Source organism: Saccopteryx bilineata, chromosome 7 (assembly GCF_036850765.1).
Source record: "Saccopteryx bilineata isolate mSacBil1 chromosome 7, mSacBil1_pri_phased_curated, whole genome shotgun sequence".
NCBI lineage: Eukaryota > Metazoa > Chordata > Mammalia > Chiroptera > Emballonuridae > Saccopteryx > Saccopteryx bilineata.
Window position 1 is genome coordinate 65,934,445 of NC_089496.1, and position 17,027 is coordinate 65,951,471.

The window sequence follows — 17,027 nt, forward strand, 5'->3', positions numbered from 1 at the left end:
TCGGCCTGGCGTGCAGGAGTCCCGGGTTCGATTCCCGGCCAGGGCACACAGGAGAAGCACCCATCTGCTTCTCCACCCCTCCCCCTCTCCTTCCTCTCTGTCTCTCTCTTCCCCTCCCGCAGCCAAGGCTCCATTGGAGCAAAGATGGCCCGGGCGCTGAGGATGGCTCTGTGGCCTCTGCCTCAGGCGCTAGAATGGCTCTGTATGCAACAAAGCGACGCCCCAGAGGGGCAGAACATTGCCCCCTGGTGGGCATGCTGGGTGGATCCCGGTCGGGCGCATGCGGCAATCTGTCTAACTGCCTCCCCGTTTCCAGCTTCGAAAAAAATGAAAAAAAAAGAAGAAGAAGGGGTGGGAAGAGAAAAGATCGTATCATCAGGCGAGGCCGAGACCCTGGGTTGGGGGCTTTGAGGAAGACGCCAACCTCAAATGCTGCTGCGTCCAATCGGGGGAGCCTTAAAGCCATGGACAAAGCTGCCTTTTAAGTAAGGGGGACACCCTCCCCCCCGCTTTGTGTTCCTCACTAGGGAAACCGGTTCACACGCGGTCCGTTAGCCAGATGCATGGTTCTGCACCCCACCTCTTGTCGAGTTCTCGGTGAATGTGATTAGCATCCCATCTGCCACAACTCCTGAGCGCCCAGCAACTTTGCAACTGAAAAAAAAAAAAAAAAAAAAACCAATAATGAGTTTGGGTTCACGTTTGGCTGAACCCTTTTGCACCGTGTGGCCCTGGGCCAGTCAAGTGACCTGCTTGTGTCCCGATAAGTCAAACCAGCTGGGTAATTGAGTAAGAAACATGGGCCTCACTGGAAAACAGGTGCTACATCTAAGCTGAAATTTTTTTTATTTGAGCAAATAAATTAGGGGCACCGGGGGAGGATGGAGTGGTGAGCTGTCTTGAGTCTTCGAGCTGAGGGAGAGAGTTTGTTAGAACCTCCTTCCAGCGCGGCCACCAGAGGCCGGTCATCCACGGTCGATGTGCCCACCACCCATGCCAGAGGCACCATCGGGGCCCAGAGAACCTCTGCAAATCCCGCTGGGTCTCAGGAGGACTCTTTTTAGACAACTTGACCCTTCAGGCGGAGGTCCTCGGGGATCGAATCTGTCAGAATACCACCTCCTTCAAGCTGTACTGGTGCCTGCTGGAAATTGCAAGCCGTCTTCACCCCAACGCTCCCTGCTGTCTTCTCCTGATTATTTGTGGCCAGCACCACCGTTCATTGTCAGGAGCATCCGATGCGGGTTACTCGTTTACTAGAATGTAAGCTTCTTCAGAAACGCCACTTTTTTGGTCCGTTCCATTCACTGCTGTGTCCCCAGCGATGCAGTAATAAGACTGTTTTCTCTGAGCCAGAACCCTGCAAAGCCACCAGTTTGCTTCCCAAGCAATTGCTCTGGTCAGTCTCTCACTAAGTTGACGATGTCTCCAGATGTTCTTTGTGTGACTTGAAGGGATGAGGATCCCGTGGAGGTCACAGTGATTGGTCACATCTGCACTGCTGAGACTGGACTGGACCTTTGCAGCCCCTTCCTGCCTCCCTGCCTTCAGACGCATCATATTCCAATCCACCTCCACCTGGCAAGCAGCAGGCTTTTCCTGAGACACAACCTGACCATGTGATTCTCCCTCCTGCTTATGAATGAACGCCTGTGTGCTCAACTCCAAACTGGTATTGGGTCTGATGCGTTTCGATCACAGTGTCAAGAGAAAGAAGTTCCAAATGACTCACATTTGGAGAAGCTTAGGCTATTGTAGTGAGATGTATTCGGGGGGTTGAAGTAGAAGGTTGTTCGCAGGTATTCAATGTCTCGTTTCCATCTGTCCCACCAAGGAAAAAGTCCAGTCTTGTCTTCAGTAAGCCCAGTTTAAAGACTGAAGTCCAGATAGTCTGTGCGGTGGTTTAGCCCATGTTCGAAGCCTGTCCTCGGGAGGCCAGCTGGCTGCCAGCCAGGGCAGTATGGCTACGAACACAGCTAGCACGTTGTTCCTCTCAGCAGGAAGGCAGAGAGAAGGGCGGAAAGTGCCAGGTCTCTGTAAGACCATGTTTGTACTTTGAGCCTGGGGAGGACCCGCTTTCCTTCAAGCCAACCAATCAGCTTCTTTAAAACTTCGCAGGCTGGCGTTGGTTCCTCCTACTAACCAACCAGACTCGTCTTCTAGGGTAGACTGACAAGCCTCTCTGGTTACCCAGCTGGCTCCCACTGGGCCTATCTTAAAGCGGAAGCACACAAGCACCGCCCCTCCCCCAGCACCTGTCTGGCAGTGCCTTGGGGAGATTCCTCCCAAACCTGAGTCCGGAGGACTGAGGCATAAGGGGCTGGGAGGACACCACGCACCACGGATTCCTGCAACGTACAATTATTGAGCCTATGACTACGTTAGCCTTCTAGCAGATTAAGCTAAACAGGGTGTTGCCACTTCTCACTGAAGCACGTTTCCCAGTTTTATAAACTATAATGTCCAACTCCCTGCAGGCCACACTCCCTCTCACACACACCCTGCACTGGGCTGGACCATGATGCTCTCTCGGTCTCCAAACATTTTCTCTGCTCTTCCCTGCCTGAAACTCCTTTCTCAACAGCTGCCGGCTTCCCCACACTGAAACTCCAACACCAACTCCTCTCCAGATCCCTGCTTGTTGCTACGTCCCCACAGAGGGCCTTCCTGCACCTTGGGACACCCGCCACGCTACACGCTACACTGTGTTATATAGCAGCTTGGACGTGTAGCTTCCCCACTAAATGGTTAAGGTCTCGGGTCGGGAACGGTCTTATTCACCTCCACGCCTTGTCCAGAGCTGGGCACGCAACAAGCCCCCCACGACTCTCAAGTGAGCGAAAACTCAAGGCAGTTATATAGTTTCCTTGCTCGGGTTTAACAGTGCCCTGGTTTCCGTCACCTTTACAGGTCATTTTAATTTCTCAACAGGTAAGTAACGAAAAGCTTCTCTAAAACTAAAAAAAAAAAATAGTTCCTCTTCTGTCGGAGGTTCCATCCGCTGTGACATTCTGCAACTCTCTCATTCCCAATGTGAAAGTTACAAGTAGGGGGTGTTGAAAGATAAACGGAGGCACGTGAAAAATATTGAGTTGTTTTGTTTTGAGCAAAAATTAAATTCCAACTGGGCAACCACAAAAGCGGGGTGAAAGCTTAGGGGCGCTCCCCAGACAGGAGCCAGAGGAAGGCTCGCACGCAGAAGGTTCGGAAGCAGAGGTAGGAAATTATTTGGTTGGCGAGAGCCTCAAGACTAATTGGCCGTGATTGATGATTTGCAGCACTGTCTTTGTGTGACTCTGAGGCGTTTACAGGGGTAGAGTTTGGTTTGCTTGTGTAAGCCACCATGTCAGTCTAATGGCCTCGTTTCATTCATTTCACAGGGTGGGGATTCTTTCAGCTTCAAGGGCGAGGTCAGGCCGCTGGGCACGAGCGAGCGAAGGTGGACTGCTGGAAAGCACAAACGTGCGGGCGGGAGGGCCCGGCAGCGCCGAGGAAGGAGGAGGCGGACCCTGTGTGACCGCGCAGCAAAAACCCGGTCCCGGCAGTGGGGGTGGGGGTGGGGGTGCGGGCGCCGCCCGCCCGTCTCCTGCCTTCCCAAAGTTCCCGAGAGCTGTGGGGCCTCCCAGAAACCCCTGCAAGGGCGGGTACCCCGTCTGGGAGCAGGAGGAACCTGAGGGCAGCTGCGTGCTTATCGCCCAACCATGTGGTGGGCTCTCTCCGTCGCCGCTGAGAGTCGCCACTTGGGGCTCCCCAGGAACACGCAGCGACGCCCAGTCAGGCTCTCCTGGATCTCACAAGTACCTACGAGATCCCGTCCCAACTCCATGTGATACCCTGAAAGTGCACAGGCGGCCACACACGTTTAAAGGCTGGTCTTTATGTCAAGTCAAGTTGCTGCTGAGGGGGAGAAGCACTTCCAGAAAATTAATTTTCTTCAAGGTAAAGAAGACGAGAACAATCTGGAAATAGACGCACGAGGTTGACTGATCAGGGAGACCCTCGCTTTCTCTCTGCTCTCGGGGCTCACGGGTCTCGTCTCCTCGTCTGGTTCAGGGAGGAACCAGCAATGGAAACACCTTGCTATTCGAAGCCCGGCCCCTTCCTTTCTGAGCTGAGCTCACCGCAGCAGGAGACCAGGAGGGGGCTGACAGCGGCTCTCCAGAGTTTCCGAAGAGCTCTAGTTTGGGTCTTGGGTCGGGGGGCTTTTCGTGGGGGCTTTTGTCCTGCCAGCTCCCTAAACCTGCCTGGTTCTTACCCTCCTATCTCCTCCCCTAGCCAACCGCCGCTCGAATAACAAAGACATTGTCTTTGCCCACCTCCAGGAATCCGAGCCATTTCCCTGTGCAGCTCAGGTCTAAGCTTGCTTCTTAAACAATGGCTCCGAGGGCCGTGCAGGCAGGGACTGTGTGTTTTGTAGTCAACCGTGCATTGGCCCCCGCACACCCAGTCGGCACCTGGAACAGAGCAGGCTCTCAGGAAGCCTTTGTTGAAGAATGAAGGCTAGGCTGCATGGGTTTTCTTTGTGAGTCCTGATCCCTTTGATGCATTTGCAACCCAAGCAAAGGCAGCCCAACACCCTCCCCCCCCCCCGCCGTGTGTACGCCCCAAAATGCCTTTGCAACTGTTATTTTCCAATTGACTGTGAAAAGGAGGATAAATTCCCATGACCGCTAAGAAAGGAAGACAGGAGGTGCTGACATGGCCTCGGGCTCAGCAAACCCACCGGTGGAGACGGACGACTCACAGTGCCCGTCCCCAGCAGCCCGTGGGGAGGGATGACTGTCCCCTGAGTCATTCTCTTTACTCAAGGTGGCGTTGGCTTCGCTGGGGCTGGCTTTGGCTCATTGATCTTCCCCGCAGAGATCATGCCTCCTGCGTATAAAACAGTCGGCGCCTTCAAGTTCCTCTCACCCCCTTCACCTCTTTCTTTTTGAAGACTTTATACCAAAGTTATCAATAAAAATAAGTAGTCACAAGCCTTCTTTAGGTGCTACAATCAACCATCGTTCATATAGGCCTTCGTGTTAGTTTTCTTGGGCCGCCCTGACACAATGTCACAGACTGGGTGGCTTAGACCACAGAGAGGTATTTGCTCCCAGCCATGGAAGCTGGAAGGCTGAAGTCACCGTGTCGGCAGGGCGGCTCTTCCCGGGGCCTCCCTGCCCGTCTTGGGGACGGCCACCTTCTCTCTCTCCCTCCTCGCACCATCCTCTCCCTGTGTCCGTCTCAGGGTTTGAGACCCCTTCTAGTGAGGACACCAGGAATACTGCATTAGGGCCTACCCTAACGACTTTAACTCAATTACCTTTTCATATCCCTTGTCTCCAAATAGGGTTACCTTCAGGGTACTAAGGATGAGGATGCCTCCATTTTTTTGGAAGGGGGACACAATTCAACCGACAGCATCATCCTGTACTACTGGAAGCACCCACACTGAGAGTTACATGAACATAAAGAAGCCACTGTTTTCGATCCCCACAATGCATAAAATTAACTCGTTGCAGAGAGCAGCAACTCCTGCAGCTCCAAAGATAAACTAAAATAAATAAGCACTACATTCCTAAATGCCACACGGGCCTGACCTGTGGTGGCGCAGTGGATAAAGCATCGACCTGGAAATGCTGAGGTCGCCAGTTCGAAACCCTGGGCTTGCCTGGTCAAGGCACATATGGGAGTTGATGCTTCCAGCTCCTCCCCCCTTCTCTCTCTCTCCTCTCTAAAAATGGATAAATAAAAAAATAAAAATAAAACCTTAAAAAAAAAAAACCCAAAAACCCCAAATGCCAAACGGCCCTCTGAAGCAACCCAAGCCTGCCTGCTGAGCCACTCCCGATGACGGATCAATAACCCTCCCTCCTTGCTTCCACAAGATCGGGCCCAATTTCCTCTAAGTCGGGCAGGTGCGTTTGAGGTAAATCCGTAGGCTCAACTCTCATTAGGGGAATCCAATGGAAGAGGCACACTTTCCCGATCAAGGCCAGTGAGTCAGGTATGAATGAGCGTACGCGGCCCAGGAGGCCAGAGAGAAGGCAGGCTCACCCCCCCCCCTCCTGAAACCCATGCCGAGGGGAGCCAGCGTATCATCACATCTGGGGTGAGAGGTCACAGCCAAGCTGAGGGTGAGAGCGGAGTTCGATGGGCACAGAAAGACACCCGCAAACGACAAGCACCATCCAAGATCAGAGCCAGGCTTCGACCTCTGCCGGGACATCTGGCTTCTTCCACTCTAGACAGGGTTAGTTGGGCAGCGCAAGCTACTGCACAGGTCAACAGGGTGCACCTTTCAGTGGGTGCCAGAGGTGCTCTGACAGGTACCATCGACTTCCGTCATTAGGAGGACAGACAAAAGACTGTTTGGGTTCCTAGAAAAAAAAAAAACAGAATCGATGCCATCCTCTTAGACTTGAAAAACTAAAGAGATTTTCCTTGGAGTCAAAGATATTCCAAGTTCCTTCTGTTCAGTGTCTTTTCTCCATATCTTTTAAATATATTTGGATAGATTGATCAAAATAGGGTGAAATGCAGGGCACGGAGAATAGTTAGGAGCAGATGGACCATGTTCGTGGGGAGGCGTGCTTGTGCTGACCAATTTACGTATTTTCCTCCTTTTATTTTACAGCTGCTAACCACAAAACTGTGTGGCAAAGGTGGAGACTCGGAACCAGAAGGGATTCACAGCTCCAACCGTTTCTCATGGAACCAGTTCTGTGTGCCAGGCCCTAGAGAAACAAAAAGCAAGGAACGCCCCCTGCCCGTGGGAGCGCCAGTCCCTGAGCCCAGCACACAAGTGGGTAGGGAGTCACACCAGGATGGGCAGGGACAGCGAGGACGATCTGTCCGCCCAGGGCATTGCTCCTGGACAGACCAGGAGCACTGGGCGGAGCACGAAGTACCTTGGGGATGAGGAGAGCTCATCGGGAACACCCAGGACAAGGACAGAAGTCATTCAGGAACTCAATCTGAATTACTGGGTCAGATACAAACCCAAAGTTGGCACATGCTTTCACTCTTTCTGGAGAAACTGTCCCATTCCCTCCTTTTCCCGGTGCAGTCCGAACAGGCTGGAACTCCAAGCCACTGCACGAACACTGTCAGTGAGGCAGAGCCCTTCTTACTTTTCATTGGAAGCTCAATCCATATTTTTCAGAAGTATAAACCAAGTAAGTGCTACACCCAAATCATGACACAGGACGTTCCCACACCCACAGGGCCCGCCGTGCCTGTCCCAGTGAGTACCCCCGCCCCAGAAGTGACCACCGTTCTTAGTCCCACCCCACCCGTGATGAGTTTTGCCTGTTCCTGAACTTGGTATAGATATAGCAGAATCATGCCGAGTATGTATAGGCTTTTGTGCCCGGACTCTCTGACTCATTTTCACATCTGTGACATTCATCTATGTCTCTGCGAGACACAATAGCGTGTTATTTTTATCCTTGTGGTGGAGTCCATTATACGCACAGACCACAATTTTTTTGTCCATTCTACCAGCAATGGATACTTGGGTTGTTTTCCATTAGAGATATCATGTATAATGTCCATTGGAACATTTCTGCCCGTCATAGACGCACACACCTCTCTTAGGTATATACCTGACAGTAGAACTATCATCAAGGATACAAATATATCCAGTTTTAGTAGGTACCACCAATTGGTTATCTCCAAAGCCGTAGTGCCCACCAACTCCCCCCGGTAGCCGTGTGTGACGGTCCCAGTTTGAGCTAATCATCCCAGATGTGCCAAGTTCCCCTCACAATCTCAGTGTGTACATTGTCGGGGGGGGGGGGGGGGGGTGTCCGTCTAAGGGGACAGAAAAACTTGCAGTGTGTCAAATTCGTTCACCAAGGAACTAGTTTCTGACCCGTGTGCTACTCGCTCCTCAAGAAAACTTGGGCAGAGGATGGTTGGTTGAATATGCTAATGAGGAGGAAATCTGAGAAAACAACAAACAGAGACAAAGGTGGGACCCCGGGCTAGAGACAAGTCGGTATCATGACAGTCCCTCCTCTAACGGGCTTCAGGTCCAGAGGGCTGACCTGGGCTCAGCTGGGTGCTGTCCACAAGTACAGGGTGGCTTGGGAGACCCTCTCTGGAGGCAGTTCCTGCAACTGACTGGCACTCAGAAGTCCTGCTCTATCAGAGCTCAGTGCCTGAGCAGCCCACCACAGCTGCACGGGGTAAGTGCGCTTGCATCTCGCTAACAACCAACAACACGTCATGCATGCACGGGGGGGGGGGGGGGGGGGGGGGGGGGGGGTCCCTTTCACATCTATTACAACAGCAAATAAAAGATAAAAACCGGACTGGACCAGCTATCGAAATATTTTGGCTATGTCCTCAAAGACCTCTCAGAAGACATCACACAGGGGCTATTCTTTCAAAATGCTCAAGATTCCTAAAATCCCAGGTAGCAGAACACCGAACACCTTGAACATGGTGTTCTTTCACAGTATAAAGGGTTGTAGCAGACTGACGAAAACACTGACAATAGTCTAACACCTTTGACATCCTTTGCTATTCAAAATGGCACTGTGAACAGAGCGGGACTGGTATGATTCTTTATTGTCTGTTATTATAGACATTTCTGCGTCTATGATGGGCAGAAATGTTCCAATGGATATTATTCTTGGTATTGTTCTTACCAAGCTGCCCTCATTCACCATAAGGGCTGTTTGCTGATCAAAATAAATCCTGAAATTGATTATGTAGATTTTATAAAACTGAAATGTCTCCGTTATTAAGGTAACAGTAAGGTGGTAATTTTTTTAACTTTATTTTTAAATCAGAATGAGAGACCAAATAAAGAAATACGAGGATTTGGGTAAATGCAGGTGTTCTTGAATACAGACAGTAAGAATACTTTGAAATTTCAGAGTCTCTTCAAAAATTCAAGGTGTTCACCTTCGACTGGACCAATAAGCATGAACAGAAGTCTAATTTCTAAGACAGAGTCTTTTGACCTTTTGGAGATGGTAAAATACCGCAGTGCTCTATAAACTTCTAGATGCCTCAAACAGAGACATTTATTTTGACAAGAGTTGTTTTCCCAGAAGAATTCATTAAAGGAAAAAAAAAAAAGTCTGGCTTTCAAAAATCTGCATTTCTATTTTGAGGCTGGGAAAGGTGTTTTTATGAAGACTTTCAAGTCTTTCGATGTGGGTTCAAGTTCAGGTGAAGAATCCGTGTAAGGGGTCATGGAGGTTCCTGCTCTCTCTGTACTAGAAAGAAGTACAGACAGGCAATCGCTAAACATTCTGCAAGATGTGTACGGGTGTTCTGAGCTGGCCCCACAGGGCCCCTTCAGCCTGGCTCACATTAGGGAAATATCCATTGCTTCAGGCTTTCTCCTACAGTCCTTTTCACAGCTGCAAAGTCAACAGGGCTCTTGTGAACCAGGAGCCCAATTCCATCACTGAATATGAGTCAGCAGCCTTCCACCCCAGGGCCAGAGGGGAAGCTCGCAAACCCATTTACCAGGCTGCAGAGTCACAGAGGGTCGGAGGTTTTGATGCTCAACTCCGACTTCTGTCGCAGGATTCAGAAAAAGGGACTGACCTACGAATCCTTGCCCCATTCACTGGACCACTGGTGGCCAACGCTCCTGGAACAAATGACAGCCATCATGACCGCCTTCCCGTATGAAAGAGGAAAATAAAAAAAGAAGTTCATCTTTCTCTACATGGGTCAACCCATGACCAGTCCAGCTATTATTTACTCATCATCGCCTATGTCTGAGAGTAACCTCACCACTAAACAAAACCAGCAGGGCAATTACATTTCAAACTCCTTCTTGGAATCTAGACTCCATGGTAACCCTACACCTCCTGCCCCTGACCCTCCTGGGAAGGAAATTGGTGTCCTCTGCTTACAGAGGAAGCAAATTATCCCCAGAGGCTCCAGGTCACAAGCTGACATTCCATTCTGCTTGTGAGCAAAATGGTTCCTTTTCTTCCGCGATTTTGCTGTTCGCAATACCAGGCAGTCATCCTGCTGGCCTCCAAGGGAAGTCACTGGACTTGTCTCTTTAAGAGGAGAAAGAGTATTTAAAATGTGTTTAAATTATGGCCAATCAGCCTTACTGCTGACTGCTTACAACTCCTGTTCAGCATACCGCCCAACTTCCTTAAAGAGTTCATCGAGATGTTTGCCAGAATGCGTTCCACATGTTTGAAATAAATATACAGCCTTAGATTTTTCTAAAAATCCCTCAGCTCCCCAGTCTGAGGAAAATGGAATTAAGGGGGTTGTCCCTTTAAGCCGAGAACATGGGCTTTGCTTCAGAGGGTTGACTTTATTTCTGCCTCTATGACGACTTTTGAGTGTTGGGCAAGTTACTATTTTCCCATGTTTCTAATCAGCTCACACACACACATACAAAATGTAGGAAAACTGCCGCACGCACTCATCAAAAAAAGGCATTTGTGGTGATTACTTTTCAGAATAAAAGAAGTCACATGGCAAAGACTAGGTACCAGGTGTCTTCTTAGGGTCATGACAGGGTTCTATAACGGTTCCCAATTAGGCAAAGTGCTAAAAGCACATGGTGTGAATTACACACTTTAACTAAATGAGTTGTATAGTGTATAAATCACACCTCAGTGAAGCTGTTCTAGTTACAAAAAGAGTTAAGGCATGATGATAGTTTATCATGCAATTATTTTTTAGAGTTAAGCAATACAGCCAACTACTTCCATAATGTTTGGGGGAAAAACACAAGTTTCCCTTATGCTAAAGCCTAGGATGCCAAACCTCGATTTAATACCTGACTACCTGACCTAGCTGCCGTCTCACCCTCTCCCAGAAACACCATCTTAATCAATCCATCTGCAATTTCCTGGCCAAGCACCAGGGGATAGGGGAGTGGTGTGGCTGGCCCTTTAAGAAATAGCCACGCAACATGCAGGCCCTGGCGCCTATGCTATTAGAAACACTGTTCATGTTTAAAGATACTACTGAATGATCAACAGCAAGGCAATCACTGAAACTGTCTTATTAGTCTTTTTGGAGTTTATGCTGATACAACCACATTCTGGTGTCCAACACTTTTTTGACAAATGCCACGGATTTGTAAGAAGACCGTTCATTAGCTTTGTCACCCTGGCACTCCGTTTCCTCATATGTAAAATAGTGATAACTGTACCTTTCTCAGAGGGTGGTTGTAAGAATTAAAAAAAAAAAAAAAAAAAAAAAAAAAAAAAAAAAAAAAAAAAGCATGCAAAGCATCTCACAGGGGGCCTGGCCCTGAGGGGCTTTGCAGACTCGGCTATATTATTAAGAATACTACAATAGAGGACCATAAACAACAGGTGAGCTGAGCAGTTAATCTGACAGGTAAGCCACGTGCTAAGGAATCAGAGTGGTTTTCATGACAAGCCCGAAGAAGGCGGGTTCACGGACTCTGTGGATCCCGCGACCCTGACCACACAGCACCTTTTGCCGGAAAAAAATTTATCCTGCTGACTTGCACCTAGAGCTCATTCGTTGCTGCTGGGAAATGATCACACGGACCCAAAGCCTTTGTCCGTCTCCATCTGCCTTAATAGAACTCTATTAAAAAAAAAAACACAACAACAAACCTCAAACGATGGCTGTTTATTTTGACCCTATCTAAAATCAATGTCAGAAACCCAGGAGGTTGGATGCCCCTCCTTCTAAAGACAGAAGCGTGATTGACCAGGCAGCCATGAGCTCAGTAAGGAAGTAATTGGATGAGGGTGTTCGCTGGGTTTACAGACCCCCCCCTAGGCTAATTATTCTTAAGCACCAATTTGCATTTAATCACAGCCTGGCGGGTTTCACTCCAAAGGGGGCATGTGCTAACAGTATGGCATTTAATCCAACCGTCTTTCAGGGCAAAGGATATTTCAGTTTTTTTAATTAAGGACACAGAAAGGTGAAAGTGTGTGAACCTGGCTAAGACAGGGAGTATTTTCAAGGAGTCAGCAAATGCTCTCTTTTACTCGGGAAATCACATGACTCTCGGCCACACAGAGCGAAGCAATCCCAGTCGTTCCTACCGGCTGGGATCGTGCAACAGCCGCGGCGTGACAAGCCCCCGCGTTACCACATTCTTTCCTTCCTTCATTCATTCATTCATTCTTTCATTCTTTCATTGGAGACAAAAGGTATGAACGAGAGAGACAAGATCCAGCTCTCAAGGGAAGCAGTCAAAGGGATAAATGAACAAGGCGTCTCCTGAAGGGGTCACACAGAAAATACAGCAGTGATGCAATAAAATGGGGGGGGGGGAAGGGTGTCAGGGGTGAGGGGCTACTTTAAGCCCTGTCATCTGGAACGACACCGGCAGGAGGCGGCAGGCTGAAACCTGAGTATGAGTCAGAAATCTGTGCGCAGATCCGAGGCAGAGCACTGCAGGCAGCGAGGGCCGTGGGCTCAGAGAGCGTGGGACGAGAACCAGCTTAATGTGGCCCAGGGAGGATGGAGGCTGGCATGGCTGAGGGAGGGGGAGAAAGAAGCCGTTGAGGATGGAGGCAGAGGCCGTGGACTGTGAGCCTTGGGCCCCCAGGACATCTGAAACATCCTATACCTGAAGGACCATCCTCCCAGGAACACTGCCTACCCCTTTCACAGGACCAAGGAAGTAGCCACCATCAAGCCAGTAGTGAAGATGGCTTCTCAGCCTTAAGATCATGTGTAGCATCTGTTCTTATCAGTTTAATAAAGCCAGTAGTGAAGAGCCGACAGCACCCTGAGCTGGTACGATCCTCACTCTAAGAGCACCTGCTTCCAGCCAGTACCCACCCAACCACCACTCGTCAGGTGCAAGCTCGCTTCATTCTGCCAGCCACCCTAACAGACAGGCACTTTCCCATTCTACAGATGAGAACACTAGTGCTCAGCACAGTGAAGTTATAGAGTGAAGTGACGCAGTCCTCCGAGAAGCAAAGTCAAAGTCATATGGCCCAGCAAGCGTGTAGCCACAGAGTTCTCCTTCTGTCTGGCACAGGACACCGTGGTCCTTCTGCCCAGCTGTGAGCTGTGAGCCCACACACTACAGCTTCTGCCATCCTCCCTCGGGATCGTCAGGTCACACACCTCCCCACACTGGGCCTCTGGCAACACACTGACAACCCCTGGCCCCACACACACACACACACCCATAATGCCTTTTCAGATCCAAGTACCTTAAAGTAACTAATGAGTTGTTGGAGACAAAACAATGGTTTTCAATACACTTTGAAACTCACTTTCTGGACCTGGCCAGTGGCTCAGTGGATAGAGTGTTGGCCTGGCGTATGGACGTCCTGGGTTTGATTCCCAGTCAGGGCACACAGGAGAAGAGCCCATCTGCTTTTCTCCACCCCTCCCTTTCCCCCTTCTCTCCCCTTCTTCCCCTCCCACAGCCAGTGGCTCAACTGATTAGAGTGTCGGCCCCAGGCGCTAAGGATTGCTCTGTTGGAGGGCATCAGCCCCAGATGCTAAAAATAGATCGGGTGGCTTCAGTCAGGGTTGCCAGGTGGATCCCGGTTGGGGCCCATGCGGGAGTCTGCCTCCCTATTTCCCCTCCTCTCACCTAAAAAAAGAAAAAGAAAAACTCACTTTCCCTAACTTTTTCATTAACAAAGGTGAATCGATAATGTCATACAATTAATGATGTGGTTTTCAGAAGATGTAATTCTTCCTTAGCATTCACCACCTACTACTTACTATATGTACCATTTCTCTGTCAATTAATTTGCCTTGATGAGTCATTTCTCTCTTTCGCCCCTGTAGTCCCAACCCCAGGGTGCCTCCTGGAGGTGGACAGACAAAGCACGTCCTTCTCCACAGGAGGTGCTACTACCCGACCGGTTGTTATGGTCTCTGGAATAAAGTAAGCTACTGTGGCGACATGCACAGGTAATGGGTGGGGAGGCAGGAACCTCATTCTGAGACGATATTCCTTGCTCTCGTCAACAATCGATTCAGTTCCTCGGTGCACATGTGTCCTAAAGGTTGGCAGCTGCAACGTGAGGGACAGAACATAGTTCTTGGAGTCGGCAGAGAGAGGCTGGCATCCCTGCTCCGCCACTCCCTGACTCCCTTGCAAATAATACTGCCTTCCGTCACTGGGACAGCCCTCTGGGCTAGATTCAATACACAGTGTCCCTAAGATGTCTACCTCAGTGACAGTATACCTCTCCTTTTTTTAGAGAGAGAGGCAGGGAAAGAGAGAGAGAGACGGGAATATCGAGCCGCTCCTCTATGTGCCCTGACCAGAGATCGAACCCACCACCTCCACGCTCCAGAGTGACACTCCAGCCAACCAAGCCATCCAGCCAGGGCTCAACTTCCTTTCTTATTGATATTTTTAGAGAGACGGAAAGAGGAAGGGGGAGAGAGGGGAGAAGGAAAGGAGCATTCATCTGTGTGCCACTCAGTTGTGCATTCGGTGGCTGCTTCCTGTGCGTGCCCCGACTTGGGAATTAACCCCACAACCTTGCTGTTTAGGGACAACGCTCCCTCCCAACCGGGACTGAGCCAACTGGCCAGGGCCACACCCCCGTTTTAAAGATAAAGCAACTGAGTCTCCAAGGGATGAAATAACCTGCCTCGTGTCACCTATTTAAAAGGTTAAGCGAGCCAAGTTTCAATGAGGCTCAGGTAGGGGGAGGAACCGCAGGAACCAGAGCAGGCCTGCCAGCCCTCTGGTGCCAGGCCCCACGCCACTGGCACCCCGACGAGGCCCCTGCCGACCTGCGGCCCGCCCTCGGCAGGCAGACGGGACAGGCAGTGTCGGCGTGCCCAGCCTGTGGGCTCCAGGCCTTCCGATAGTATTCTCCTGCAGGGAACACAAACAGCCCTCCTCAGACGCGGCTGGGCCAGACACAGACCGTCCCGGGACTCGGCACAAGGGAGATGGCCGTCGGAACGTCTAAAGCGCCAGCGTGGGCCGTGGCGGCCTTGCCAGACCGATAAACGACTGCGCCTCTGGTCCCTCTTAATTTAGAATTCATTGCGTCTCCCTTTCCATGAAAGATAAACCAATGGCTGCCCTTGACAGCTGTTTCTCTGGGGTCATTCCTCCCTCCTATCCGCCCAGCTACCCTTTCTTCGGGGATTTGAGCGATGTAACGTTAGTCCTATCCATTTCATTCAATCCTTCCAGGGTAGTCTACAGTGACGGGGGAGGCGGCCGAGCCAAAGGCCCTTAACCATTTGTGCACTGTGCGGAGAGGGTGTGCAAGACAAGCACAGAGAGCAGGGTTCGGGGGGGAAAAAAAAAAAAGTCTTGTGCAGATCTCTGCAAAGGAGACAAGAATGAGGGTAGTAGCAGCGTGCTGGGTGCACAGCAACTCTGATGAGCGCGGCTCCAAGCCAGGCCCAGCGGGCTCCCAGCATGCTCTGCAAGCACCCACACCCGAAAGAGCCAGCACACTATCTGCCGGTCCAGGGGGGAGTCCGGCTCCGTAGCGTACGTAGCTAGCCACCTTGGCCATTCCTTTGTGGATGTGGGCCCCACGGATACCCAGCCCCGGGTGGACAGTGGGAAGGGGGCCTTCACCGTGCCGTGTGGGCTGGTCGTCAGGAAGGAGACTCCGGGGGTGGAGAGGCATTCCACAAGCGTGAGAGGCAGATACGAGGATTGCCCGTCTCCCAGTGAGTCGATTCAGGTTCCCGCGGCTCGAGTCACCTGCCACAGTCCCCTCTACTCAGAAGTCAAGAAGCTAGCATTAGAACGTGACCCAGACTGGTGGTTCTCAACCTGCGGCAACGTTGTCTCCCAGGGGGGGTTGGACAAGGCCTGGAAATGTGTTCGGTTATCACAGCTGCGTGACACCACTAGTCTCTACTGCAGGGGTCCTCAAACCATGGTCCACGGGCCGCATACGGCCCCCTGAGACCATTTATCTGGCCCCCGCTGCACTTCCGGAAGAGGTACCTCTTTCATTGGTGGTCAGTGAGAGCAGCACATTGACCATCTCATTAGCCAAAAGCAGGCCCATAGTTCCCATTGAAATACTGGTCAGTTTGTTGATTTAAATTTACTTGTTCTTTATTTTAAATATTGTATTTGTGCCTGTTTTGTTTTTTTACTTTAAAATAAGATATGTGCAGTGTGCATAGGGATTTGTTCATACTTTTTTTTATAGTCTGGCCCTCCAGTGGTCTGAGGGACAGTGAACTGGCCCCCTGTGTAAAAAGTTTGGGGACCCCTGCTCTACTGAGTATAGACGGGGGGGGGAAGGGCTGTTAAACATCCTACAATACACAGGACAGCCACCCAGCACTTAGAATTTCTAGTTTACGTGTTTACCAGTGTCTTGGTTGAGAATTCTTGAATTAGACTGACTCAGAGCCCATAAAGCTATGAGGGTTGGGGAACAATAAAATTTGCTCAGAATAACTGTTAAAATTACATATGACTTTTGTAATTTTTTTTGGTTCTAACCGGGGCCTTGATGCCTCCCAAACTCAGTGGGACACACGGAAACAGGAGTAATTTTCGTCAATGATTATCCACGGTGTGTCTAGCAGGAACCACGTGGTCAAATCCCCAGGCGCCCCGCCTTGAGATTTCACCCCAAGTTCCTGCTGTGCCTGACGTGAAAGCCAGAGCGTAGCATGAAGGACCTCGTGCAGACACATCACAAACATCTGCTGCATCAGAACCCGGGCCTGGAGGTGGGCCAGACCGTGACCCAGGCTCTTGGTCCCCCCACAGGAGGCCGAGCCTGCTATCCTTGGAGTAAATAGCCAGCGGAGGGACCAAAAAGTAACAGCAACTGGAAAAACAGACGAGGTTTGGGCACAAGGCATTCCACAAAAGGCATGTGGGAGCTGAAGGGCCTGTCTCGTGAAGTAAGCTGCGAAACGTTATTTCTTCCACACGGATGTGCTCTCGGTCACCTCCCTGCCACAAGCCCCTGTGAGCGCTTGTTCGAGTCCAAAGCCCACCCCAGGAGAGGGTAGCCCTTCCCACTTTATCTCCACGCAGCCCCGGCCAGGCGGTCGGTCATGCCGGGTCAGCTCCGGCCTGCATGCAGCTCCCACCCCTCAGCACAGAGCCCCCCCTCACACACTCCTGT

At 50.7% G+C, this 17,027-nt stretch overlaps 1 long non-coding RNA gene across 1 annotated transcript in view; it reads right to left on the reverse strand.

Annotated features, from left to right (window-relative positions):
* Nucleotides 1–367: 367 nt before the first annotated feature.
* LOC136311097 (uncharacterized) overlaps nt 368–17,027 on the reverse strand; it is a 39,858-nt gene continuing 23,198 nt past the window's right edge. Inside the window, exon 4 of the long non-coding RNA XR_010726686.1 lies at nt 368–654. This is a non-coding gene — a long non-coding RNA (uncharacterized lncRNA). The remainder of the gene's footprint in view (nt 655–17,027) is intronic.